At 50.3% G+C, this 11,821-nt stretch overlaps 1 long non-coding RNA gene and 1 pseudogene across 1 annotated transcript; one reads left to right on the forward strand and one right to left on the reverse strand.

Annotated features, from left to right (window-relative positions):
- Positions 1–5,390: 5,390 nt before the first annotated feature.
- Positions 5,391–6,545, forward strand: LOC112308175 (olfactory receptor 3A3-like; annotated as a pseudogene).
- Positions 6,546–9,837: 3,292 nt separating this feature from the next.
- Positions 9,838–11,063, reverse strand: LOC128780024 (uncharacterized). Its single transcript, XR_011650796.1, has 3 exons — positions 10,713–11,063; positions 10,309–10,437; positions 9,838–10,095 (listed from the first exon to the last, which is right to left on the reverse strand). It is a non-coding gene; the product is annotated as an uncharacterized lncRNA (long non-coding RNA).
- Between the last annotated feature and the right edge of the window lie 758 nt (positions 11,064–11,821).

An 11,821-nucleotide genomic window follows, 5' to 3' on the forward strand; every position in this document is an offset into this window, starting at 1 on the left:
CACCCTGTCTCCCTGCCCACAGAAAAGCCAATCCCTCTCTCCTTGCAAGTCTGCTTTCCTGCATTTCTTCTTCTCTGTTCCCCTAACCCCCACAACCCCATGTAAGTCTGGTGTTTTCCACAGCGCTGTGCTGTCTCCAGACCTCATTAAACAGCCTCCTTGGGAAAACGGTTTTTTAGAAAGAGGTCCTATTCATATGTTCAATGAAATGTTTTCAGAAGAAATGTATGCTAAGCTTGCAAAAACATACTTATAGCAAATAAATGTATGCACTTATACTAACATGATTCACTTAATGTATAAATACAAGTATATTGACAGCTCTTGATGCTGAATGTCAGGACACAACTGCTTTTCTTTTTCTTTCATTTCCTAATTGTCTTCAATTGCAGTGAGCTCCTCCTTGAGTCCCAGAATCTCCCCACCCCTCCAACATGAAGAGAGGCAAGGAAATGCGCAGGCGCAATAGCTGGAAAGAAACTCAGACACAGAACACTGGCTCAGTTTTGTTTTCTGCAGTAACAAACATTTAATCACCCCGTTCCTCAAGCAACAGGGAAGTAAAACAAGTGGGCTCAGAGAGCAAACGCCAACATCCGCAAACAATGAGGCCCCAGCGAGATAGTGGCGTGGCGCTCCTCCGGGAAGGAATTCCCTGGGCATTGCCTAGGAGGGGCCACAGGGTTAGGCCACAGACCCCCTTTCCTGGCTGACACCTGGTGGAAAAAGAGGCCAAATGCGCTGAATGTTCCCCATCACCACGGAAAGCTTTTCCAGGAAGGCGTTGAGGGACACTCGGAGGAGACCAGGGTCTTCGGCAGTCCATCGGCTGAAAGTGAGGGGTAGAAATCAAGTTAAAGGTGATGGCTCTCTCTTACACCCAGCACACCACAGCTCCTCCTGAAAGCTAACCCTTGAGTGCTTCTTTGTATCCATGATGGAGTCCTGCTCCGGCAGAGCTAAGATGGCCTCTCAGGCCTTCAGCTCATCCCCCGCTCCCCGCTGGGCCCCTTCTACAACTCACACAACCAGGATGCTGCCCTTCACTTTGAACTCCTTCCGAACCGCCTGCAGCTGGTGTTGGTCATCTTGGTCCATGGACCTGCAGGCTATCTCTGCCTCCAGGGGGCACCGGAAAGGCACAGTGAGCTTCCTGGGGGAGACCTGGTTAAGGCGCCATCTGCAGCTGAATTGGGCCAAGCCTCAGGCTTCCTTACACCTCAGAGGCTGGCCTTCACCCCAGCCTTCCCCTGGAGTCTTCCACCCCCAACGTCCCTCCCACGCCCACACTCCCTCTCCTGCCAGCTCAGGCCACCTTGGCCTGCTTCCCTCCTCACTCAGTTCATTTCGTCCCAGCTCCCCCACTCCCTCAGGCCTGCTTCCCTACCCTCCAGCCTCCTCAGGTGTCGACTCCCCTCCCACCAGCCTACCCCAGGTTCCCTTCCCTGCTCCCATTTTTGTCTCCCCCTGGCTGCCCTGTGCCCTGTCCCCAAAAGCCAGACCCTGGCCTTGCGCGATGTCCCTGAACCATCCCTTGGCCACCCGGCCTCAGGGGCTCGTTGGAAAGGATACAAGGCCATCTTTCGGTTTCCTGGTCCTACAGACACTGATGCTGGTTCTGAAGTATGTGCAGCCCGTGCGACACTGGGAGCACCGATAGCTGCTGATCCCATCGTTTCCTCGTCTCCAGGGTCACCCTGGCAACGGGGGCCGTCAGGACCACCCTGGCCCTTAGGAGTGCCAGGGCCACCCCGGTCAGGAGGGCGGCAAAGGCCACTCTGGGTGTCGAGACCACCAGAGCTACTAGGGCCGCCAGGACCACCGTGATCTTCCAGAAGGCCGGGGGAACCATGGCTGTTAGGGCCTCCAGTGCCACGCTGGTCTTCAGGGCCGCCGAGGCCACCGCCTGCACCAGCCGTACCACCTGCATCTTCCTCTGCGGCCTCCATGGCTGCTGCAACCTCCCGGTTGCCCTCAGAGCCCGACTGAAATCTGATGGCCGACCGTGTCAGCCCGCAGAGGAGGGACTGAGGCCTTCTCAGGAAGTCCCACCCTTTTCCACGCAGTCCAAAGCGGGGTCTCCAGGGCGCCTGCGCAAACGGCCCCTGTTTGAGTCCCATGGAGAGCGACTGGTTCCTGCCATGTGGTCCCAGAGACCCCGGAGACTGCTTAGCCAATGAGGACTCCCTCCTGGAGCTCCGCCCCATAGAGCACCGTGTAACCCCAGTGCACCTGGGGCAACCCTCCGCCACTGGGCTGTTACCTGCCAAGAGAGCCGTGCTGTGGCACAGGGGCGTCCTGGCTGAGGCGCGCGGAGGCTGCCTGACAACGGGCCCCAAGCTTGGGGGTGGGCCTCCTAGTCAGTGCCAGCACGGCCAGGCCAGCCTGGGGTGAGACGAGCTTGCTGAGCCCTGGTCACCTGTCATCCAGTTCTGGGAGTACTCGGGTGCTTCTGTGCTAAGGCCTGCACTCCTGGCCCTGGCTGAGGCCCCAAGGTGTGTGCGCAGGGTGGGGCCCAGCCCTGGGGGCATTCCCAGCAGGAGTCACTCATTCATCCCCCTATCCTCCCTGGTCCCCACCCCCAATCCCCCATCCCCCACCGGGTCTGGCGGTGGGGGGCGGGGGACAGCGGGAAGGAGGGGTTCCCCGAGTGCAGACGGGGCCTGGGAGCCCCTGCTGCACTGAAGGAGGACGTTTCAACTTGCGGAAATCTCTGTGAAACACCACATTAATACAAGGAAAGATTAAAAATCATATGATCACCTCCACAGATGCAGAAAAAGCATTGGACTAAATTCAACATCTTTTCATGACACAAATAAAAACTCTCAACCCAGTGGGGATTGAGGGAACATACTTCAATATAATATAAAGGCCAGCCTATATGACAACCCCCACAGCTAACACCATACGCCTCGGTGAAAGGCTGAAAGTTTTCCTTTAAAATGGGGAACAAGACCAGGCTGGTCAGAACGCATACTCTGTAAGATTTTAATTTCTAAAATATTAAATTCCATGAGAATTGATCTGGGCCCAGCAAATGCTTTACCCTGGTGAACATACCCTCTGTCCTTGAAAAGAGTGTATGATCTACACAGATCTAAAATCCAGACTTCGTATTTAGTGTGCTAAACATAGACTCACTTGAGGTAGGTGATAGTATGGTTCAGACCTTTTATGTCAGGGGCCACAACTTTTGTACAAGTTTTACTTATTTGTTTTTGAAGAGAGGGGAAGGGAGGGAGAAGGAGAGGGAGAGAAACATCAATGTGTGAGAGAGATATCAATTGGTTGCCTCTGGCATGGGGGAATTGAACCAGCAACCTTTAGGCTCACTGGCAGGCATTCAATCCACCAAGCCACAGCAGCCAGGCCAGGGGACAACACACCTTTAATGTACAAGACCAGACAGTAAAAAGTTTAGCTTCTTCAGTCACAAGCATCACTGTAGCTGCTGCTGCTCTTTCTTCCCATTCCTCCCCCATTTTCTTCCTCCCCCTCTCTCATCCCTCCCCTCCTCCTCCACCTTTCTCCTCACCACCCATTAAAAGTGAAAACTCATTCTTAGCTCACGGGCTATTCAGAAACAGGCAGTGAGCCGCCCTTGGCCAGGGGCCTGTACTTTGCCAACCCCTGTTCTCCGTCTGAACAGGCTGCGCTGTCTCCGTCTCTCACTCACTGAGGGAGGATGTTAAAAATCTCCAGCTGTGATTCTCGACCTGCCCCTTTCAAGTATGAAGTCTGTGGGTTTGTGCCTCGCGTATTTTGCAGCTATGTTAACAGACATTCACATGTTTATGATTGTTGAATGTTCCCCATGCATCAATCCCTACTTTTACTAATATGAAACTGATCCCTTTATCTTTGGAAATTCAGTTTTCCTTGAAGACTGACTTATCTAATATTGATATAACTACATCAGCCTTCTTTGCGCAATATTTCCTTTTTATGCCGTTGTCCATCCTCTTACGTACGTCCAATCTATTGGTGTCTTTGTACTTTAACTGTGGTTCATGTCAACAGCCAGTGGAGTGGTTTTTTTTTTTTAAAAAAAAATCCTTCCAATAATGTCTGTTTCTAAATGGAAGTATTTGGAAAATTTACATTTAATATAATATAGATATGGTTTGATTCAAAACTACCACTTTACCATTCATTTCTTGGGTCATCCTTTCTCTCTTTGGTTCTTGCACAACTTAGTTGAGGCAAAAGGTACATATGGAAAAGTGCACGCACTTTAACTGTACAGGTCCGTGAGTATGACAAAGCTGTGTACAGCAGAAGTCGAGACAGAACCTTTTCATCACTCTCACAGTTCCCCGTGCGCCTCTTCACAGTCAATCCCCTCCTCTACATCCTGCCCCCAGGCAACAAATGTAGGTTAGATTCGCCCTTTCTAGAATTTCATTTGAGCGGAATTGCACAGGAGGTACTCTTGAGTCCACCTGCTTTACTTAGCGTAGTTACTTTGAGATCCCTCCAAGCAGCTGAGTATTTCAGTAGTTCATCCCTCCTAGTTGCTCTGTGGTTTTCTGCTGGACAGTTGTACCACGAGTTGATTCACTACACATGGGTTGTTTCCAAATCGGGGCTGTGATTCAATGAGTGGAGAGGAAAATTTATGTACAAGTCTTTCTGTGGACATGCTGTGTTGATTTTTTTAATCCTCACGCGGCAATACATTTATTGATTTGTAGAGGGGGAGAGAGAGAGAAACGCTGATATGACAGAGAAACATCGATCGGTTGCCTCCCACACACAGCCTGACACGGGATCGAACCTGCAACGTTTTCGTATCATCCTTTGTCACAGAGCAGGTGTTCGGCTGACAACTAATTATCTCTCCTGGTACACGTCTGAAAAAATCTTTGTTTTGCTTCCTTATTCCTTGAGGTAAAATTGGCATAACACGAAAGTAACCATTTTAAAGCAAACAACTCAGTGGCATTGAGTAGTTTCCCGTGGAAAAGAGTTTCCAAGGACTGAGATGAGGAAGCAGCTATAGAAATTAGCCTTGGAGAGGAGGGCAGTAACAGGCAAGGATGTTCGCTGGTGTGAATAGGTCTGGACATGCAATACCAGGCAAGGAGTTGGCAGACCTGTTTGTTGCCTGATGATCAGAGAGGAGAGGAGAGGGCGAGTCACAGAGGGCCTGGTGGGCCCTGGGGAGGACTTTGGCTTTGACTTTGAGTGGTATGGAAGGCACTGAAAGGTTCAGAAGAGCAGAGAGAGGGACCTGGCTGATGTCTTATCACTCATCCTGAATTGGGGTTCTGCTGCATTGGCAATGGTGAAATAATGGGGCCATTTCAGGAAGTTGCAAGGTCCAGGGTCATTTATTCAGGGAGAGGATTCCGAGGGGTTGACTCTGATACCCTGACAGGAGGTGCATGCACTGTGACATCAAGGTGAGTGCACTTCCTCTTGCTGTGGGGGCTGAGGGGGCTACCCTTTCCATTCTGCTGGCCTCTACCTTACCACGGGGCTCTTCAGCCTGACCTCCTTCCTCTAATTCTGAGCCTTCATCCCGTCGGCTGAAACCTGTCTTCTTTGTCTCTGCACCTTCTCTCAGCCGCACTCCCTTTTGTCAACTGAACTCCGAACCAACACCCTCATCTGACCGTGTGTTGGACTCCACAGGTGCGGGTTTCTGTGCGTGGTTCCACGCAGCTGGAAAATGGGACCCTAGTGTCCCAGTTTCTTCTGGAAGGGTTGACCGACACTGAGGGGTTGAGGCCCTTGCTCTTTGCCATCTTTCTGCTGGTCTACATAGTGGCTGCGGTTGGGAACCTGGGCATTGTCAGCCTTATCGTAATGGACTCCCGGCTCCACACTCCCATGTACTTCTTCTTAGGCAACCTGTCTCTGCTGGACACTGCCTATGTCTCCAGCACGCTGCCTCAGGTACTGGTGCACCTGCTGGCATCAGTGTGGACCATGTCCTATCGTGCTTGTCTTACCCAGATATTCCTTCTCCACTTCCTGGCACCCTGGGAGTGCTTCCTGCTCACAGCCATGTCCTATGATCGCTATGCAGCCATCTGCCAGCCACTGCCCTACCTAGTCCTCATGGGCCGAAGAACCCGGACAGGACTAGCTTCAATCTCCTGCCTTCTTGCCTTGGCCAATGCACTCACCCACACCACCCTTGCAGCTCTACTCAAATTCTGCGGACCTCGCCTCATCACTCACTTCTTCTGTGACCTCCCTCCACTGCTCAAACTCTCTTGCTCCAGCACGCAGGCAAATGAACTTGCCCTGTTCTTCTTTAGTTTTCTGGTGGCTCTCGCGCCCTGCACCCTGGTTGTGATCTCCTATATATACACGTTGTGGCTGCTGTTCTCAGGATTCACTGTGCTGAGGGCCGAAGGAAAGCCTTTGCCACCTGTGGTGTTCACATCACTGTGGTCTGTATGTTCTCTATCACTTCAGTGCTCTGGTATGTCCTTCCCAGCTCCGCATACTCTGGCTTGCGAGACCAGGTGCTCTCTGTGCTGTATGTGGTCCTCACTCCCATGCTCAACCCCATCATCCACAGCATGTGAAACGAGGAGGTGAAGGCGGCTTTGTTTAAGGTCCTTGGGAAAGAAAGTGCCTGCTAGGCCTTTGTCACCTCAACTTGAGGCCACACGTGTTCTGAACAGTGAGGTTGACACATACCTGATGCTTGAGGGTGAGGCCAATAACACAGGAGCTTGGAATTTCATGTAGAAGGTTCATTTGGTCAATCCTATTTTGTGTGCCATGTTTTCTTCCTTTCCGGCATCTTTTCCTAAAACATTGTTTTTCATAGTTAGAACTAAAACATGGTTATCGGATCTGTTGTTCTGTTAAAGAAGGTGATGAAATGATGAACAAGTACACTCCAGGGTCTTACCACCCAGGAAAACCACCTGGAACAATTGCTGCTGCCTGGGTGATGAATCCCATCTTCCAAGGAGAAGATGGCACTTGTGTTTGATTTTGGACATCCCCTTGGCATCCACATATCTTGGCCTTTCTCCCCATCCTTCGCTCTACTGCGTGGTAGAGTAATGTTCCCTCATTCTCTGAGCAGGTAATGTACTGAAATGACACAGACATGGCTAAATAGGTCATGAGGGAATTCACAGTTCCTCAAAGTTGTGAACTCCAAGCCCTGAAAACTCTCTCACCACTAAAACTCGCACTGTGTATATCGGCATAAATGTGCGCATACAAGGTTTTTTGAACACAATAGTTATCACTGCATCATCGATGATAATAAAAGGATAAAAACCCCAAATGCTCAAGTATCCCCAAGGCAACACACCTGTAATCCCTTCACGCCCTAACCTTCTGTCTCACTTCCGTCTTGTCCTTGGGTCTCACCCTGCACCCTGGGCAGTGCAGCCCAAGCTGCAAGGATAAACGAAGTTGGGAGTTTAGAATGTGGTGAAGACAACCTTTCAAGTCGGTGGAGAAATAGAGATTACTCAGCACCTGCTGTTGAGACCCCTGCCTAGCGTTGGCAAGAAAAATAACTAGATCATTGTCGTCTCCACAGCAAAATAAATTCTGAGTGGATGAAAATATTAAAGTACTAGATGTTATGAGTGATGAATTTTGTAATTGTACAGTGGGTGAGGCTTTCCGTTGGACATAAACGGCAGAAATCATCATGAAAAATTGATCACTTAAATGACATTTAAATTTTACAAAACATTCTATATATAGGAACTGTGAACAGATAATACTAAGCAAGGAAGCAGGAAAGTATTTCCAAATTATGATAAAGATTAATCATATCTTTAACATATAAGGAGCACTCACCAATTTATAAGTAAGTATGACTATTCCAATAAAAAATAGGCAAAGTGTATCAGTGGATGGAGATAACACTGTCCAAATGTCCTATAAATTGCTATTAAATCACATTAGCCATGAAAAGAAAGTGAAACCATATTGTAATATGATTTTGGATATAATGTCAGCAAAGATTTAAAAGATTGAAAATATTTTCTTTGGGTTATCTGTGGGTTGAATTGTACCCCTCCCCTACCCCAAGCCATATGTTGAAATCCTAATGTGGCTATATTTGGAGAGAGAGACCTTTAGAAGGTAATTAAGGTCAAATCAAGTCATAAGGGTTAGCCCCTGATCCACTGGGACTGGTGCCATAAAGAGAGACACAGACCATACACCAGAATATAGTCCAAATAGATAAAACACTTAAATATAAGTTGTCACAGCATAAAAGTCCTAGAGGAGAACATAGGCAGGAAAGTTCCAGATATCCCACGCAGCAATACTTTCAGATGTGTCCCCCAGGACAAGGGACATGAAGGAAAGAATAAACAAATGGGACTTCATCAAAATCTAAAGCTTCTGCATGGCAAAAGAAAATATCAGCAAAATGAGAAGGGAACCAACCATATGGGAAAATATTTGCCAATGATACTTCACCAAGGGTCTGATCTCCAAAATGTAAAAAGCACTAACTACACGACTCCACTCCAAGAAAACAAACAACCACATTAAATTCACATAGGACCTGAACAGACACTTCTTCAAGGAAGAGATACAGAAGGCCCATCCACATATGAAAGGATGCTCAGCATCACTAGCCATCAGACACATGCAAATTAAAACAACAATGAGATATCACTTCACAGGTCAGAATGGCCATCATCAATAAATCAACAATCAACAAATGCTGACAGGATGCAGAGAAAAGGGAACCCCAGTGCATTGTGGGTGGGAATGCAGACTGGTGAGGCCACTGTGGAAAACTGTATGGAATCCTCAAAAAACTAAAAATGGGACTGACTTTCAATCCAGCTTTTCCACTGCTGGGATTACACCCTAAGAATCTTGAAACACCAATTCAAAAGAACCTATGCACCCCTATGTTCATAGCAGAACAATTAGCCAAGTGCTATAAACAGCCTAAGTGCCCATCAGTAAATGAGTGGATCAAAAAATGGTACATTTACACAATGGAACGCTACGCAGCAGAAAGAAGGAGCTCCTACCGTTCGCCACAGCATGCATGGAAACGAAGAGCATTATGCTGAGTGAAATAAGCCAGGCAGTGAAAGACAAATACCAAATCATGTCACCTATATTTGGAACGTAATCAAAACAAACAAGCAAAAAGGAACCAGAGACGTGGAAATAAAGGACAAACTGACAGTGACCAGAAGGGGGGGGGCGGGTGAAAATAGGGGAAAGAAGGGTCAAGTCAAGGAACATGTAAAGGGCCCGTGGACAAGGACAATGGGGCGGGATTGTCTTTGGGAGCCGGGCTTGGACGGGGCAGAGGAAGCAACGAGGGGAAAAATGGGGACAACTGCAACCAAACAACAACAAAAAAACAAAGAGTTTCATCAAATCATTATCTATAACCACAAAAAATGGAAATATTAAATGTTCAACAATTACATTATTGTACTTCTTTTACGCATTCAATGCCATGTATTTAAGGGTTTTTAAAGAGGAAAGCTCATATGTTGAATGAATATGGTCCTGGAAAAATTGAATCCCGAGCTTGCAAATATTCTACATTGTTCTTGTTGTGCAGTTACTGTATAAATGCAAGTATAAAACTAAAAATATATTCCAAAAGACTAACAGTTGTTAACGCTAAATGGCATGACACAATTATTGTCATTTTCTTCCATTTCCTAAATGGCCTTTGACCGACTGACATTACTGAGTCCCACACCTCACCTGCACACCAGGGTCAAAGGCAGGGGAATGTGGGGACCTGTTACCTGAAAATAAACTCAAACAAGAGTAACAGTTTCATTTTTATTTTCTGCTGTAACAGACAATTAAGAACGCATCCTCCATTAAGAGGGAAACAATAGAGTCGACAGTGCCAAAGGGCCAGTATAAGGAAAGAATTGGGCCCCACAATAAAGGAAGAACTACTGTAGGAATCAATGCACCAGCGAGAGATGCATTGCCTACGGAGGGGCTCCAGGTTACTTTTAGCCCCTTTTTTCCGGACTAGGCTTGGTGAACATAACTGGGCGCAAAATGTTCACTAGGGTCCAAATCAAGACGCAAAGCTGGCGGAGACAGTAGTTCACAGCCATTTGCAGTTGGCCCGGGTCTTCAGCGGTCAATCGGCTGGAAGAGGGAAAACGAAAATCAAGTTAAAGCGGGTAACTCTGTACCTAGCTCTCTCTGCCCCCTCAGGCCATGACAGGCCCGGTCCAACGTGAGCACCTCCTTACACCTGACGTTTTGGGGGTCTCCAATTCACTACTAGCATGACCCTTCTGAGACCCACCCCGGGCCCCTGCCACTGCACCCCCCACATTGGCCGGTTTTAGAGCTCACATTATTACAAAATTTGCAGACAATACTAGCTGCCTGGAAACTGCCCCTGGGTGGCGCTGGATACGTGGGGCCAGGAACTGGCAGGCCATCTCCGCTTGAGCAGCTGATCGGAAAGGCACCGTGAGGGTGCTGGTGGAGGTTCAGTTAAGGCACCATCCAATATCGGCTTCGCCCGTTCCCCCTCAGACCACCACCCCATCCGTCCTCATCCCCTCACGCCGCCTCCCCTCCCTCCTGGTCCCTCAGGCCGTCTGCCCCCATCTCAACTGCCCATCTTCTGCACATCCCCTCAGCCACCTTGGTCTCCCGTCTTCACTCTACCCCCGGGCTGGCCCCCTTTCCTTGTCCCGTTGCCTGGCCTAGGTGTGTCCCCCTGGCAACCTGCCACTACTCGAATGGGATACTAGTGCAGCAGTCTTCGTACTGGCCTTCCTCCTGTGGACCCAGCAGGACAACAAGGCCCCGGTGAGGCATCTCCGTCAGGCCTCCGACTGCAGAGTGCCTGCTCAACCGGCGGCCCACTGGTGGGTGAGGCCCGGGACTCTGCGGTGACTCCGCTAGCGGTGCCCACATGGCCACTAGAGCCATCTGAGCTGCTGGGGTCACGTGGACTACCCTCAGCTTCCTCGCCTGTTGCACCACCTGCCCCTCTGTCTTCACTCTGCATGGTCTGTCAGCCCTGGGCTAGGACTTGGACTTTCGGTTTCCTAGTAACGGACAACAGCTCCCAGGCAGGAAGCTCCGCCCCTTCGAGTGTGATGTCACTCAAATTCCCCTGAGCGCCTGCGCAAAGGCTCCCTTTGGCCACCTCCCAGAAACCCTACCTTCTGAAGCCGCTGGTCTAGTGACAGTTTCCCACCAAGACTTCCAGGGCTCAAGTGCGCATGCGCACGTGTCTGGGGGACCTGTGTCTGTAGCAGCTGGGCCAGTCTCCCATGGGATCAGGTTCCTGGATGCCAGTCCCTTTTCAGCGAGTGCTGGGGATGCGTCAGGTGCCTGAGGGACAGTGCAGGCCAGTCTTCCTCCCTGGGATCCTCACATGGCCCTCCGTTGTGTGGGCTCGACTCTGGCCAGCCTGGGACTGATTCCCAGCAGGAGGCACCGTGGGCCCTGCGGGCCCTCAGGCACACCCCAGCCCAGTGCCTGGGGGAGCCAGGATGGATGGGCCTTGCCCCTTCAGCACCACTTGTCCTTCTGGCGCCTCTCTTGAGGAGCCCGCCAGCCTGGGGCGGGAGCGGTAGCTGCCCAGCCTCACCCCTCCGCCCTGGGGCCCCCGGGGTCCAGGCACACACAGCACATTGTCTCCAGGCCACAGGCTTGGACTTCTCCACCAGGTGGCCCAGGAGGAGCCCGCTGGGCACCAGGGCTCCAGGACCAGAAGGACCACCCCGGAAGCGCTCCCAGTTGCTCTGCCCTCCGCTGGCACAGCCCTCGTGGGCTCTGCCTCCTTAGCTGCAGAGTCTTCCTGTTGGGGGGGGGGTAGGTGCAGGAGGTGCCAGGGGCCCTCTACATG

The sequence above is a fragment of the Desmodus rotundus genome, chromosome X (genome assembly GCF_022682495.2).
Source record: "Desmodus rotundus isolate HL8 chromosome X, HLdesRot8A.1, whole genome shotgun sequence".
NCBI lineage: Eukaryota > Metazoa > Chordata > Mammalia > Chiroptera > Phyllostomidae > Desmodus > Desmodus rotundus.